This window comes from Vipera berus, assembly GCF_964194415.1.
Source record: "Vipera berus genome assembly, chromosome: 7".
In the NCBI taxonomy this organism is placed as follows: Eukaryota; Metazoa; Chordata; class Lepidosauria; order Squamata; family Viperidae; genus Vipera; species Vipera berus.
The window spans coordinates 71,332,403-71,348,797 of record NC_138209.1 but is presented as its reverse complement, the minus strand read 5'-3'; the positions used below and the strand labels follow the sequence as shown (position 1 = coordinate 71,348,797).

Genomic DNA, 16,395 nt, shown 5'->3' with positions numbered 1-16,395 from the left:
ACAAAATGCAAAATAAAGACTCAACAGTTGGCAAGGATGCTGCTGAAGTTTGTTAGCTTCCACACCCATTGCAGTTCAGGTTTTTTTTATTTGGGGGGATGGGGGAGATCTAGCAACAGAATTGGAATGAATATATCCCTGCATGTGAAGGGGGGGGGGCTTAGCAAGCACAGTTGAATACCCTTTGCCAAGCCAGAAAGTGATAGGAAAGACAAAGGGTGCGTGGCAAAAAAAAATAATTCACAAAATTGGGAATGCCTTTTTTGAAAGCTTGTGCTTTTGGAAAATTTGTGCATTGGGAAAAGTGTTTCTGGACTCCTTCTCATTTTTGCCATTTTACCACAAAGAGCTGGCACAACTTTCCTTCTTGTTGATTCAGCCAGAAGCTGCAAAAGAAACATTGCAGATATAATTAATTAATCAATTAACCAGTGGAACAACCTGCCTCCAGAGGTGGTGAATGCTCCAACACTGGAGGTTTTTAAGAAGAGACTGGACAGCCATTTGCCTGAAATGGTATAAGGTTTCCTGCCTGAGCAGAGGGTTGGACTAGATGACCTCCAAGGTCCCTTCCAACTTCTACTTCTTCTTCTTATTATTATTATTATTATTATTATTATTATTATTATTATTATTATTATTATTATTATTATTATTATTATTATTATTATTATTGACTCTTTGTCCAGTCAACCTTAGCTAGTTCCTGGTGGCTTTTCTAGGAAAATTTCCTGATAGTAAGAACAATTAAGTAGTGGAACGGCTTGCCTTCAGACGTTGTGAGTGCTCCAACACTGGAGGTGTTCAAGACGAACTTGGACAATCATTTGTAATGATATAGGGTCACCTGCTTGAGCAAGGGGCTGGACTAGAAGACCTCCAAGGTCCCTTCCAACTGTGCCATTCTGTTTTTTCTCTTTGTCGCTGTCTCCTTCAAGGAAATTTTCTGACTTCCCAGACTAGCCTAGAACTCTAAGGGTCCCTAGATGTGGATTGGTTTAACTCACAACTCCCCAAGGCTGTGCTCAGTTGTGCACTGTGCAAAAATGCAGAAATAAAAGCCTGCAGAACTGTAAATGTTTTGGTGCTCTGGCTTGATGCTCTTTCACACAAGAGTCACACCCATTGGGTGAGTCCAGACAAGTTGCAACAAATAGGTTCTTTTGTAGGCAACCAGATCTTATGCTGGTTACCCACTCAAGTGAGGGTATATTTTAATGGCTCAGTGGGTTGGGACGCTGAGCTTGTCGATCAGAAGGTCAGCAGTTTGACGGGTCGAATCCCGAGTGCTGCGTAACAAGAGTGAGCGCCTGTTACTTGTCCCAGCTTCTGCCAACCTAGCAGTTCGAAAGCACGTAAAAAAGAAAAAATGCAAGTAGAAAAATAGGGACCACTACGGTGGGAAGGTAACAGCGTTCCGTGAGCCTTTGGCGTCTAGTCGTGCTGGCCACATGACCATGGAGACGTCCTCGGACAAGTGCTGGCTCTTCGTCTTTGAAACAGAGATGAGCACCGCCCCCTAGAGTTGGAAACGACTAGCACGCATGTGCGGGGGAACCTTTACCTTTACCTATAAGAAGCTGACCCTTCTTTATATCCCTTCTTCTTTTTTAAAATGAACTTAAAGGTAAAGGTAAAGGTTCCCCCGCACATGCGTGCTAGTCGTTTCCGACTCTAGGGGCCGGTGCTCATATCCGTTTCAAAGCCGAAGAGCCAGCACTTGTCCGAGGACGTCTCCGTGGTCATGTGGCCGGCATGACTAGACACCAAAGGCGCACGGAACGCTGTTACCTTCCTACCGTAGTGGTCCCTATTTTTCTACTTGCATTTTTACGTGCTTTTGAACTGCTAGGTTGGCAGAAGCTGGGACGAGTAACAGGCGCTCACTCTGTTACGCGGCACTCGGGATTCGACCCGCCAAACTGCCGACCTTCTGATCGACAAGCTCAGCATCTTAACCCACTGAGCCACCGCGTCCCTTCAAAATGAACTTACAAGTATATATTATTGTCTCATGCTCGCATGCACTGGAAGATCATCTGGGACTGTTTGGCTTGATTTAATTGTGATGTTTGTTTATCAAGTTTCCTTCAAATTCAGCTTGAATCCCAGTAATTTTCATAGACATAAACATGCAGTTTGCTTTGTCAACAGTATGGAAGTGATTTGCTACAGCCTTCTTGCAGGATCCTAGATTCCCAGTAACCAATTTGAGATTCCTTAGAAATCAACATCCAACTATCAACCAGGGGTCCTTGTTGCTCTCTGAGCTTGGTTGTTTTCTTGCAGATGTTTCATTATCCAAACTAGGTAATGTCATCGGTGCAGTTTTGGTAATATTGGAAAGCAACCAAGCTTAAAGAGCACCAAGGACCTCATTTCAACCCCGAGAATACAAATATTCTCCTTTATTGGAACTACCAACCATGCCTGAGTTTACTTAACTTCCCATCCCAGGCCTGATCATGTAGATGTTGCCTTTCACTTACAATAACAACCAATTCGAAAACCCAAGTAACTCAATACAAAAAGGAGTCACAGGGTTACATGCTTTGTGCAACTGGAATTGGAATAGATTATCTACCTCCCAAGAAACTTCAAAGGACTTCCCAAGCTGTTGAGATTCCAGCATAGTGATTAGCCAAGGCCCTCCCACTGAATGCTACTCTCTCCTTTCCCTTTATCACTGATCCTTGCGTACACCATCCAGTCCCATGGATAATCCTTGTTGCTCTTGAGGATGACATGCACACTTTAAGCTTCATTGTTGCTTGTCGGAAAGCCACAAAAGATGAACATGTGACCGCCATAAATACATGCCAGTTGCCAAGCATCTGAAGTTTGATCACATGACCGTGGGGATGCTTGCAATGATTATACGTGTGAAAAATACTCATAAGTCTTTCTTTTTCCAGTAAATATGTACAACTTTGTGCATGGTCCTAGAAGACCCTACTCTGTAAAAGTCTTCAATCTTTATCAGACTTTTCAGATTTGTTTCAAATAGAATAGAATAGAATAGAATAGAATAGAATAGGATAGGATAGGATAGGATAGGATAGGATAGGATAGGATAGGATAGGATAGGATAGGATAGGATAGGATAGGATAGGATAGGATAGGATGGGATGGGATGGGATGGGAATAGGAATAGAATAACAGTGTTGGAAGGGACCTTGGAGGTCATCTAGTCCAACCCTCTGCTCATGCAGGAAATCCTATACCATTTCAGACAAATGGTTGTCTAGTCTCTTCTTAAAAACTTCCGTGTTGGAGCATTCACAACTTCTGGAGGCAGGTTGTTCCACCAATTTATTAAAATTATTTTCCACTCATCTTGCTATGGGGCTACTCTGGGCAGTTTATGACAGTAAACAGGAAAAAAAAAGATAAAAATGTAAACATAACAAGAGTAAAGGAATGAAACAATAAAAATAAACAATGAAAGTACAACAATATGATTTAAAAGATTGAAAGAGATTCTGTTATTCTAATGTTTAACAGTGGAGTTCTAATTTGTGTGTGTGTGTGTCTGTTTCCTGACTAGTCCAACCTGACAATCACAAATCTCACACAAACACATTAGTCACTGTTCGCTTTATAAATCAGGAAAGGGAAAATGTGACTTTTCAGATGGTTTTGCATTAAAAAAAAATTCCACCTCCGATTATTATTGACCATATGATGGGGTTAATGAGAAATGAGTCCATCAACATTTAGAGGATTACTAATATAGCAGTGGGCCATTGTCTAAGTGTAGATCTTTTACAGTATGTAGTCAAGTAGAATCAGGAACACAAACCACAGAATCGCCAAAGGACACACTTTTTTTTGCGAATACAGTATACATACATACGCAATCAAAACCAAACAAAAACCAATAACACAAGAAGTCAAAATTTCCAGAAATGAAGTGTTATGTATGCAGGCACCTGCATAGCAACAGCCACCAGGGGGCGTTGGCCTGAACGGTTTTGGCGGGAAACCTAGTTTCGGCGGGAAACCTAGGGCCAACCCCATTGGCTGTTCGCCTACCTGGCTAGGTATTTAAGGAGGCCAGGTAACCCTCATCCCTCAGTACGCTACCCCCAATAAAGAGCTGAACACATACTCCGGCTGGCGTCTCTTCCTTGCATCGGACCCACTACACAACATGAAGAAACTCGAAACAAGCTTAAAGAGGTCTGAAATAGCTTCAAATCATGTATGTCCTTTTTTAAAAAAAATGATCAAAAGACTAACTGTTCAGGAAGAGGGCGATTCTTTCGTTTTGGTTCTTGATCGTTCTTCCTCTCTTTTCCCAAGCCGCCCTCGCTAACGAATGCTTTAATCTCTGTCCTACTAAAGGCCTTTCCTGGATTGGATCTGTCTTCAGAAGAGTGTTATTTTTCGTGGAGGCATCTATACATCAGTCACTGACCTCTGAGCCTGGAACAGCAACGGAAAGAAAGGCCGTTAACTTGCTTGGCCAAAGGCGGATTTTTTTCCTCCCCTGTGTTAGAAGGAATTTGTAAAGCACAGGGATCAATGTACCAATTTATCACGAAGAGCAGTGTGCTAACATCTCCACAGGGCACCCTTCAAAGATCAATTGAATATTCTAGCCAGTACAAAGATTATCTTTGAATTATTAACAGAGGACATAGAGAGAGAAAAAATTGAAGAGCTTGTGTGGAAAATGAACTGTTTCTCTTCAGCTTTATGACAGGGCCTTAATTCAAACCCATCAAATTTCAAGGCTGGATGCAAATCTAGCTGGAAATTATTGTATACATTTTCTTACAATGACCTAGGCTACCCACAGGGTCGGAAAGCAAACCACAGTTCTCCTGGAAAGCTAAGCCATCTCTGACTTATACTTTAGAAACTCCTTGGAGATTTCCTTTGAACTTCAACCAAGAAAAATCCTGTCTTATAAATAATGGAATTTGTTGATTGGCTGACAGACTGGGTCAATATTAGTTTTGGCAAGGCAGCCTGGATGCATTTGCTCGAAGAAATCTGCTGGTCACAGAGCTAAAACCGTTATGTCAGTATGGTTTCTTTTTGTTGGAGCGATGCTAAAAGAAAGAATCGTTTCCAAAGCTACTTCCAGAATTTAACCTAAAATTTGGCCTGCCTTCCTAAAATGTTATTTTATAGCTTTCTTTCTGGAACACACTATCTTTCTTGCATATTCTTTCATGCCTTCCGACTTAACCAAAGGTTGAATCCCTCTTTTGGCAACTTAGAATGTGACGATTTCCATTCAATGCCAGTTGAAATGGTAAACTAATTAGATCACTTCTATTAAAGCTACGAGAGATGAAGGGTCTTCCCCGCCAACATACTTCCACAGGAGCAGGAAACAAAATAAGGCTGAAAGAAATTGAGGGGCTTTAGATTTTCCTAAATGGAGGGCAAGGTGAGTTGAAGAAATACTCGATCACAAGAGCATCAGATTTCTGCTCAAGTGGTAAACTCCAAAGCACACTTCAGAAAAGGCAGGCACAGCCACACTTCTCTGTGCATTCATGATTCACCTGTGAGATGGTTACCAGTATCAAATTCCTGGGTGTGCAGCTAACGAGTAGGCTGGCTTGGTCGCTCAGCCGTGAGAAACTGGTGAAGCAGGCACAGCAGCACCTGCACTTTCTGTGTCGCATGAGAAAAGCACATCTTCCTTCCCCTGTCCTGACCACTTTCTACAGAGGGACGATCGAGAGCATCCTGTCATACGGCATCACAGTCTGGTTTGGAAGCATCCCTGCTTCAGACAGGAAGGCGGTGCAGAGAGTGGTGAGGACGGCCGAAAAGATCATTGGCAGTTCCCTCCCTCCCATCCAGGACATAGCGCAGAAGCGTTGTTTGAGCAGGGTCCACACGATTGTCTGGGACACTACACCTCCTCTTCACGACCTGTTTTCCTTGTTACCTTCTGGAAGAAGACTTCGTGGTATCCGAAGCAGAACAACCAGATTCAGTCACAGCTTTGTTCCATACAGTATTAACCTTGTGAACTTTCAAGCTTCCGCCTTCCATTATGTATTCAAGATGGACAGTGGATAATATTTATATGTTGCTTATATGTAAGGGTGTAGCTCTATACATATGTTGTATATAGTATGTTTTGAATGTGTGCTATGTTTGTGTACATTATGAGAGGAAGCAAGTAAATTTCATTTTTAACGTGTCGTTGTGCCCACAGGAAAAAAATGACAATAAGGGTTATCTATCTATCTATCTATCTATCTATCTATCTATCTATCTATCTATCTATCTATCTATCTATCTATCTATCGTTAGATAGATAGATAGATAGATAGATAGATAGATAGATAGATAGATAGATAGATAGATAGATAGATAGATATCCTAGAGGAAATCAACCCTGACTGCTCTTTAGAAGGCCAGATCCTGAAATGGAAACTTAAATCCTTTGGCCACCAAATGAGAAGGAAGGACTCACTGGAGAAGAGCCTCATGCTGGGAAAGGTTGAGGGCAAGAGAAGAAGGGGACGACAGAGAAGGAGGTGGCTGGATGGAGTCACTGAAGCAGTAGGCGTGAGCTTAAATGGACTCCAGAAGATGGTAGAGGACAGGAAGGCCTGGAGGAACGTTGTCCATAGGGTCGCAATGGGTCAGACACGACTTCGCAACTAACAACAACAACAACTATCTATCTATCTATCTATCTATCTATCTATCTATCTATCTATCTATCTATCTATCTATCTATCTATCTATCTATCATTCTATCTACTGTTCCTGAGAGCTCAGTTAAAACACCACAACAAAAAAAGACCTGGTGCCATCTATTACGACCACGTGGAATATTATCTTTGTCCTATATGCAATGAAACAGCTCCTTTGCTAAGTCACTCTTTTTGTCATATTTCCCGAAGTTTGAAGATATTCTCTTCCAGCTCAGTCCTTGACACCAGCCCTGTGTTCATCACAATGGTTTAGTTCAGCTCTCAGGAACAGTAAATAAAGTTGGGAAAGATTTCTGGATTATGGTTTATGCAGTGCTTTTTTTGTAAAAGAAAAAGGTGCCGGAACTCACACATGTTATACAACCCGCCTTGCCTACCCTACAAGGTTCCATCCAAAAAAGGTGCCAGAACTCTGTTCTGAGCGTTCAATGAGAAAAAAGCCCTGGGTTTATGTATTAATCTTTTAGCATATGCAGCATTTGGCTCGGCTGGTGGAGGGGAATGAGTGACAGAACCGAGAGGGGGAGACAAGAGAGGGATCAGCCTAAAATTTATTTATTTAGTTAGTTAGTTAGTTAGATTTATATACCGCCCTTTCCCGAAGGACTCAGGGCGGTTTACAGGGCATTTAAAAGAGAGTCAATACAAACGTTAAAACAAATTTAAAAAGATTAAATAAAACCCTGAGAACAATAAAAAACCCAATTAAAATTAAAATTAAAAAATTCTCAGCCTGGGCCAGAGAGCTCGAAGAGCCACATAGCCACAAGTGGATTGTCCAATCACACACACCCCTTGAATGTCATTGAGCTTCATCTAACTCCTAGCAAGTGCTAACAGCTAGTTGAGAAGATTGATGTGCTTAGGCATGAATAACAATAAATCAGTTTAATTAGACCATCACATGTGGGCTCAAAGGGTCTGGTAACTCTAGAATAGAGTAGAGCTGGAAGGGATCTTGGAGGTCTTCTAGTCCAGCCCTCTGCTCAAGCAGGAGAACCTATACCATCTCAGACATGTGACTGTCTTCTTTAAAATCTCCAGTGATGGAGCACCCACGATTTCTGGAGGCAAGCTGTTCCACTGTCAGGAAGTTTCTCCTTAATTCCAGGTTGCTTCTCTCTTTGATCAGTTTCCAACCATTGTTTCTCATCCTTCCCTCTGGTGCTTTGGTGAATAATGTGACCCCTTCTTCTTTGTGGCAGCCTCTCAAATACTAGAATACTGCTATCATGTCTCCCCTATTTCTTCTTTTCTTTAGACTAGCCAAACCCAAGTCCTGCAGCCGTTCTTTGTATGTTTTAGTCTCCAGGCCTTGGATCATCTTAGTTGCTCTTCTCTGAATTTTTTACAAACTCTCAGCATCTTTTTTGTGATATGGTGACCAAAATTGGATGCAGTGTTCCAGATGAAGTCTTACTACGGTTTTATAAAGCGGTATTAATACTTTGCATGATCTTGATTCTATGCCTCTGTTTATACAACCCAGGATTATATTAGCTTTTTTGGCTGCTGCTGCACACTGCTGGCTCATAGTCAAGTGATCATCCACTAGGACTCCAAAGTCCCTCTCACAGTTACTGTTTCTGAGCCAGGTCTTGCCTAATCTGTACTTGTACCTTTGATTTTTCCTGCCTAAATGTAAAACTTTGCTTTTCTCCACATTGAAACTCATTTTGTTGGCTAGGGCCCATTGTTCAAGTTTGTCAAGATCTTTTTGGATCCTGAGTTTGTCTTCTGGGGTGTTGGATACTCCTACCAGTTTGGTGTCCTCTGCAAATTTGATGAGTTCCCTTCAATTCCATCATCTTTTGTGAAGATATTGAAGAGTACTGGGCCTAAGACGGAACCTTGTGGTATCTCACTGCTTACTTGTCTCCATGTGGATGTAGTGCCACTGAGTCCTTGTGTGTGTGTGTGTAGGGGGGGGGGTCTCCAAAGCTCTGTGAAGTGCAAAAATCATCCCAAATTGCAAATCATATGAATATATCTGCAAAGGAAAAAATGGTTGTGTTCATGGAGTCATCTGGAGTTTTCAGTTGGACAAAGCATTCATTTTATGTGAGAACCCGTAATAAATGCTTAGATGTACTGTCTTAAATGTACTTTCTGTTCCTCAGTTTGTAAATCATCCAGGGCACTAATATTAAGAAAGAAATCCAAAATTCCACTTAACAGACAACACCTTTATAGAGGTACCTAAACTATTACAAATTAGGGAGCAAATCAGAATTCATTAGGACCGGACGGCACAAAACACAGAGACACAAATAAGGATTTATATTAAGCCCAATAATTTTTTTTAGCCCTACCTCCAAAAGGCAAATTCTATTAATTATATTTTGAGAAAATGCCAAATTACAAAAGGTGTCTCAATTATCGGACCCTACTGAATCATGCTGTCAAAATATTCTGAATTCTGGTGAAAGAAATATTCGAAAAATATAAGGATGCAAAACCTAGGCCTTATGGGAAAAGGATATGAAAAGGAAGGACCAGAGATGAATATCCCCGCTCCTGGGAAAACACAAACACACACATACACAAAGGGGGAGAGAGAGAGAGGGAGAGAGGGAGAGGGAGAGAGGGAGAGAGGGAGAGAGAGAGAGAGAGAGAAAAGGAGGGAGGGAGAGAAAGGGAGAGAGGAAGGGAGGAAGAGAGGGAGGGAGAGAGAGAGAGGGAGGGAGAGAGGGAGGGAGAAAGAGGGGGAGAGAGAGAGGAAGAGAGGGAGAGAGGAAGAGCGAGAGCGAGAAAGCAAAAAACCCTTTAGTATTAAAGTGGTCTTGAGCAATCACCTCTTTGAAGACTTATAATTCTAAGTCTCAGCCCAAACAGATTATTCTCGTTTGAGAATGGGAGAAATGGCCAAATGGTAGGTAAAAGGATGAAGTCTTCTGAATGACTTCATCTACAGTAGCCGTGAAATTACCATAATGAACAATGCGCGTTGCTCATCAAAAAGTCCAACGGTAAACACCCTTCTCTTGTAAATTAAAATGGAGTTATAACTTTAATGCCCATGAACAGCAGGTGAAACCTGTTTCCTCAATTTAATGCCCTCTAGATGTGGTTAAAACCGCCCATGAAGTTGACTTCTGATGGAAATCTTGAATCTGGCTCCCAGTTTGTGATAAAAAATAGTTCCCATTGGTAGATTCTGGAGTTTTGTTGTTGTTTTTTTAACCGTAGTGAAGAAACAAGATCAAAGTTTTTGACAAGATAATAGACCAGAATTAGGGCTTTTCCCCATTTAGAAATAAGAATCAGGACCGTATCTTACGTTGCAGCTCAGAGGATTTATTGCTCAAACCTATAGACAAGAATTCTAGTCAACTAAATTCAATATTAAATTGGCACCAGACTTCCGGAGGAAAAGAGGGGAACCTGCCCCACTTTACATCGGGGAGAGGGGGGCTGTGTGGAGAGTTTTTCCTCCTTTAAATTCCTGGGAGTCTACCTCTGTGAAGATCTTAGCTGGAAAGTCAATACAGCCCAGGTGGCCAGAAAGGCCCAACAGAGGCTTCACTTCTTCAGGGTCTTGCGGAAGAACAGGGTAGAACAACAGCTAATGACCTTCTTTTACCGGTCTACTATAGAGAGCGTCCTCTCGTATGGTATTGTGGTCTGGTATGCTGGTCTGACAGCCACGGATAGGAAAATATTACAGAGGGTGGTGAGCACAGCACCAGACATAATGGGCTGTCCCCTGACACCACTGGATGACATCGCCAGGGCCCGCTGCCTTGGAAGAGTGAGGAAAATTCTCAGGGACGACTCGAACCCTGGTCGGTACCTCTTTACTCTCCTACTATCGGGTAGGAGATACAGGAGTATAGCCAGCCATACCAACAGGCTGAAGAACAGCTTCTATCCATGGGCTGTCAGGCTCTTGAACGAGAAATAAATATGTATGATTGACATACGAGGCCGGTGTGTTGTGCAATTAGCTCACATGGTGTAACAAGATGGTGGGCTTGTTGTCGATGTGAGTTTGGGGGGGGGGCACGAAGGGAGGCCCAGCCAATCTCAGTGTATACATGTTGTACTTTGACAATAAAAGGTTCATTCATTAACAGAACTCAAGATGAGTTGGAGTTAACACCATTTGTGGAAACCATAATGAGTCTAGGCTTATGACTCATTTACCTCTGCCTCCCAGCTCTGCCTGCTCCACAAATACATCCATAAAAGATTTTTTTTAAATGTATCTGTGGCCTTTATCCCAAAAGTGGGAGAAGCTTAAATCACCCTTAGCTGTACCAATATTAAAATAGCATCTCCATCTTTCTTCTAACACCACCCAACGGCAGCCTCAAGGGGTATAAAATCTGTTAAGCTTAGCAACCAATTACCTTGATGAGAAGTCGGGTAATTGGCAAGGACTTGAAACAGAGGCAGTCAGGAGGAGGCAGGGGATGCCAAGGGGCGGCAAGTGGCATGTCGGCACACATCTCAGCTGACTCGAGATGGGCGGATAGACTTCGATTCAGCAGTGGGGGAAGGCCCTATGTTATCCCAGGGAAAGGTCACCTCCCGTGGTGGGGATTTAGCCAGTTCTCACCAGTTCGGCAGAACCAGTAGCTAATCTTTCGTTGCCCAGGCCCAGAATGGACTTTCAGAAGTGGCATCCACACACATATTTGTTCACATATTTGAATCCCACCACGGGTCATCTCTCTGTAACTAAGGTCCTTGGTTGGAGAAAAAGGGAAATGGAGGAATGATGACTTAAGAACAGCAGTGCCCACTCACACAAGGAAGGAAGGGGGACAAAAGAGAAGTTCCTTGGGCCAAGAATGTTGGTACTATAGGTCTCACACAGGAAGTTCAGAAAAAAAACTCCAAGCCCACAGGATTTCCTATTTGTGATTCTGAAGAAATCTAGCTTTTGTGATTAAAAGCAAAAACACATAGCATCTCTTTAGCGGGGGTCCCCAAAACGCCAAAGGCATAGAACTGTTATTTGGTTTATGCATCTTGTAGATCAGGGAGGAGCAATTGAGGGCCTCAGCTCCCAGAATTCTTGAGCCAGCTCAGGTTGTAAAGGGGCCACCTTGTAGATGGAGATGACAGTATGATAACTGGAATGACATTTTGTGCATTCTCTCTTTTAAGGTAAAGGTTCTCCCGCACATGCGTGCTAGTCGTTTCCGACTCTAGGGGCCGGTGCTCATCTCCGTTTCAAAGCCAAAGAGCCAGCGCTTGTCCGAGGACGTCTCCGTGGTCATGTGGCCAGCATGACTAGACGCCAAAGGCGCACGGAACGCTGTTACCTTCCCACCGTAGTGGTCCCTATTTTTCTACTTGCATTTTTACGTGCTTTCGAACTGCTAGGTTGGCAGAAGCTGGGACGAGTAACAGGCACTCACTCTGCTACGCGGCACTCGGGATTCGACCTGCCAAAATGCCGACCTTCTGATCGACAAGCTCAGCGTCCTAACCCACTGAGCCACCGTGTCCCCTCTCTTTTAGGATACCTGAAATACAGGTAGTCTGTGGTGGGATTCAAATATGGGAACAACCAGTTCTCTTTCTGGATGCTGCTTCCAGAAGTCTATTCTGGGCCTGGGCAACAACAAAATTAGCTACCGGTTCCGCCGAACTGGTGCGAACCGGCTGAATCCCACCACTGCAGGTGGTCCTTGCTTAACGGTCGCTTAGCAACCATTCAACACTAGGATGGAACCCCACAAAAGGCACTTGCAAACTGGGTTTGAAGTTCTGACAGCTGCCGTCCCCTCCCCCCCAATCATATAATTGTATTTTGGGCACCCGGCAATCGGCCGACATTTGTTGCCATTTGCAGCGTCCCGCCACAATTTATTTATTTCTTATTCTAATTTTTATTCACTTGTAACATAAAATAGGAAGATACAAAGGCAAATAATAGGGAACAAAGGCAGGGGAAAGGAAAAAAGAGAACAGGGGACTGGAGGCTAAAACATATAAGGAATGGTTGCTGGAATTGGGCATGTCTTAATGAAGAGAAAGACGAGAGGGGACATGATAGCAGTGTTCCAATATCTCAGGGGCTGCCCCAAAGAAGAGGGAGTCACTATGTACTTTCTTATCTAGAAAGAGTGCAGAGAAGAGCAACAAAGATGATCAGGGGACTGGAGGCTAAAACATATAAGGAACGGTTGCAGGAATTGGGTATATCTAGACCATAGGTCTGCAACCCGCGGCTCTGGAGCCGCATGCGGCTCCTTCAGACGTCTCCTGTGGCTCCCAGTCCTCTGCCATGTGCAGTCAAAAAAAAAAAGTGGGACTAAAAATGTTCAACCAATCAATTCAAATATGCAGGGTAGGTGCATATCTCGCCTTGGCTCCACTCTTCAGTCAAACCCTGTTCTGCACATGCGTGCCTGTACGCGCATGTGCACACATTTTTTGCAGCTCCCAGTTTTTCCTTTTGTGAGGGAACCGGTTCCGAGTGGCTCTTTCACTGTTTCAGGTTGCTGACCCCTGGTCTAGACTAACGAAGAGAAGGATGAGGGGTGACATGATAGCAGTGTTCCAGTATCTCAGGGGCTGCCCCAAAGAAGAGGAAGTCAAGCTATTCTCCAAAGCACCTGAAGGCAGGACAAGAAGCAATGGATGGAAACTAATCAAGGAGAGAAGCAACCTAGAACTAAGGAGAAACTTCCTGACAGAACAATTAACCAGTGGAACAATCTGCCCCCAGAAGTGGTGAATGCTCCAACCCTGGAAGTTTTTAAGAAGAGACCGGACAGCCATTTGTCTGAAATGGTATAGGGTTTCCTGCCTGAGCAGTGGGTTGGACTAGAAGACCTCCAAGGTCCCTTCCAACTTTATTATTATTATTATTATTATTATTATTATTATTATTATTATTATTATTATTATTATTATTATTATTATTATTATTATTATTATTGGTGTTGTTGGTGTTTTTCGTCATCATCATTATTATCTGAAGCAGTCATGTTCTTTTACATAAAGTATAAAAGCAAGAAACCTTTGATTACATTATTTTCATCTCTCCACCAGATATGGGGCGGGGGGAGGGCTGGGAATAAAGTTCCTGGTGCAACTGGAGCAGCGAGCGAAGAGTTGCAAGAATTCTTCTGTCCTTCAAAAATTCTCCATCAAAAATGTTTTCCCTAGCTGTTCTCATATGCGTCCCCAGCCAACTTGAGCTTCCAAACTATAAATAAGCCAGTTAGGCTGGGTGGAGCTGAAGGCCCTGGGGAATTTGTTAGAGAGAAGAGCCAAGAATGGAGAGGCTGAGATGAAGGATTTTTGATCTTACTAGCTAATTCTCCCTTGAAGGACCTCTTCATCCATAGCATTGACTTTCTCTTCCATAGAAGTCATCTCGATGTTGGGATGACAATTCATCGACCTTCTAAGGCTTGAAGAAAAATGAATTTGCCCTGTAAGGAAAAAACACCCAAACTAAATGTGATGTGATTAAGGAAGAATCCTGACAGAGTTGAATACTGGGCCCTGTCTAGCAAAATAAAATTCAATGGGGAGAAAAGTAAAGGTCTACATTTAGGCAAAAAAAACCAAATGCACGGGTATGGAATAAAGGTGCCTGGCTCAATAGTAGCAACTGTGAGAGGGATCTCGGAGTCCTAGTGGACAATCACTTAAATATGAGCCAGCCGTGTGCTGCAGCTCCCATGCGCTCGTGACCTCCCGGTTAGACTACTGCAATGCTCTCTACATGGGGCTGCCCTTGAGGACCACTCGGAGGCTTCAACTGGTGCAGAAAGCAGCTGCACGAGTTGTTATGGGAGTTTCCCGATACTCCCGTGTAACAACTCTTCTCCGTGAGCTGCATTGGCTTCCAGTTGCCCTCCGGGTGAGATTCAAGGTGCTGGTAATGACCTATAAAGCCCTAAATGGCTTGGGTCCAGATTATCTAAGGGAACACCTGCTGCCGGCATCAACTTCCCATCGTCCTGTGCGCTCCCACAGGGAGGGTCTTCTCAGGGTACCGCCGGTTAAGGAATGCCGGCGGGTTATTCCCAGGGGAAGGGCGTTCTCTGTGGGCGCGCCGGCCCTATGGAACCAACTTCCCACGGAACTCAGGACTGCCCCCGACCTTCGCTCATTTCGCCGGGACTTGAAAACCTGGTTCTTCGAGCTGTTTGGCCCAGACGGAGGGGTTTTAATTATTTAATTTAATTTAATTGGGTTTTAGTTTAACTTCAGGGACTGTAATTTAATCAATAGTTTTAATTGATTTTAATTTTGTATACTATGTATTTTAATTTTCCCTGTAAACCGCCCTGAGTCCTACGGGAATAGGGTGGTATATAAATTTAAATAATAAATAAATAAATAAATAATTTTTAAAAAGCCAATTTAACGGAGGGATAGAATCAAGATTAAGTGATGTGTTAATACCACTTTATAAAGCCTTGGTAAGACCAGAGATGGAATACTCCAATCAGTTTTGATTGCCGCGACTGCAGGCTAAAACAAATGAAGAACATTTGCAGGAATTGGGTATGTCTAGTTTCATGAAAAGGAGGACTAGGGCTGACATGATAATAGTGTTTTAATATCTAAGGGGCTGCCACAAAAAAGAAGGTCAACCTACTCTCCAAAGCATCTGAAGACAGAACAAGGAGTAATGGGTAGAAACTAATCAAGGAGAGAATCAACTGCTCCCGCATTGGAGGTTTTTAGGAAGAGATTTGATAACCATTAGTCTGGAATGGCATAGGGTCTCCTGCCTGAGCAGGGGGTTGGACTAGAAGACCTCAAGGTTCATTCCAACTCTGTTATTCTCTTACTAGTAGGACAATTAAGATCTCCTTTAAATCCATGTCTCTTTCCTGGCAACACTATGGAGGTTATTCTCCACTGCCTTGTCTGTAGTGTGGTTTTTTTTTTAACTTCCCAATCTAACCCAACCATCTTAGGACATCCCTGAAGATCTGCCACCCAAATATTAACCAAGTTTGACAGATTGACCAGCTGTTCAAGTTTACCAGCCAAAGAAAATGAAGTGGGCAAATATACTCGAAATACTTCCACCGAAGTAGCAGATAAGAAGAGAGATTTGCAGGGATTATAAACTAGAGTGCCTCAAATCTTCAGTCCCATGCACACTTACCTGGACGTAAAGACTGTTGAGTTCAACAAGATTGTGTGGGCAAGCAGGAGATCATTCCTTCTGAGCAATGAAAGGAAAGTGCCTGTGAAATTGTGCCTTGAAGATGAAACAGCTGCCTCACAGCGCATTCCCTTAAAGCACATTGGGGCACCAGAAATAATGTTTTTCAAGCAATTTAAAATGGTGGACATGCTCCAAGTAATTAGTTACATATGTTTCTGGTGGTGCCCCAGGGTGAGCAAAACGCTGGAATGAGATCATAAATAGACCAAGTGTGGTTTTGCAAACTGACAACCACAGTACCCCAAATGTCCTGAAGGAAAAAAAAAACTATTTGAATGTTTTAGAATATGGAAGTCATCACAAAAGGGGAAAGAAACTTAAGCTATCGCTTAGTTCTTCTAGGAAAGAATTATAGTCTAACAAGGGGGAATGCAACAACCACTCAACTCTCTTGAAGAGCTGGCAAAACAGAGGAGCTAGATTTACAATTGGTTAGCCTGAAAAGGCGCTTCTGACTTTTGGCCATGGTGGACCACTATAGCTCTGTTGCAGAAATGAGACAACGGTGTAAATTATTACATACATACAGTCAGGATACTACCC

General features: G+C 43.0%; 1 protein-coding gene across 1 annotated transcript in view; it reads right to left on the bottom strand.

Annotated features, from left to right (window-relative positions):
• Positions 1–4,204: 4,204 nt before the first annotated feature.
• SMIM20 (small integral membrane protein 20) overlaps positions 4,205–16,395 on the bottom strand; it is a 51,862-nt gene continuing 39,671 nt past the window's right edge. Inside the window, exons 4-5 of the transcript XR_014027152.1 lie at positions 13,969–14,092; positions 4,205–4,428 (exon numbers count right to left, since the gene is read on the bottom strand). The gene's annotated coding sequence lies outside the window, so the exon portion shown is untranslated. The remainder of the gene's footprint in view (positions 4,429–13,968; positions 14,093–16,395) is intronic.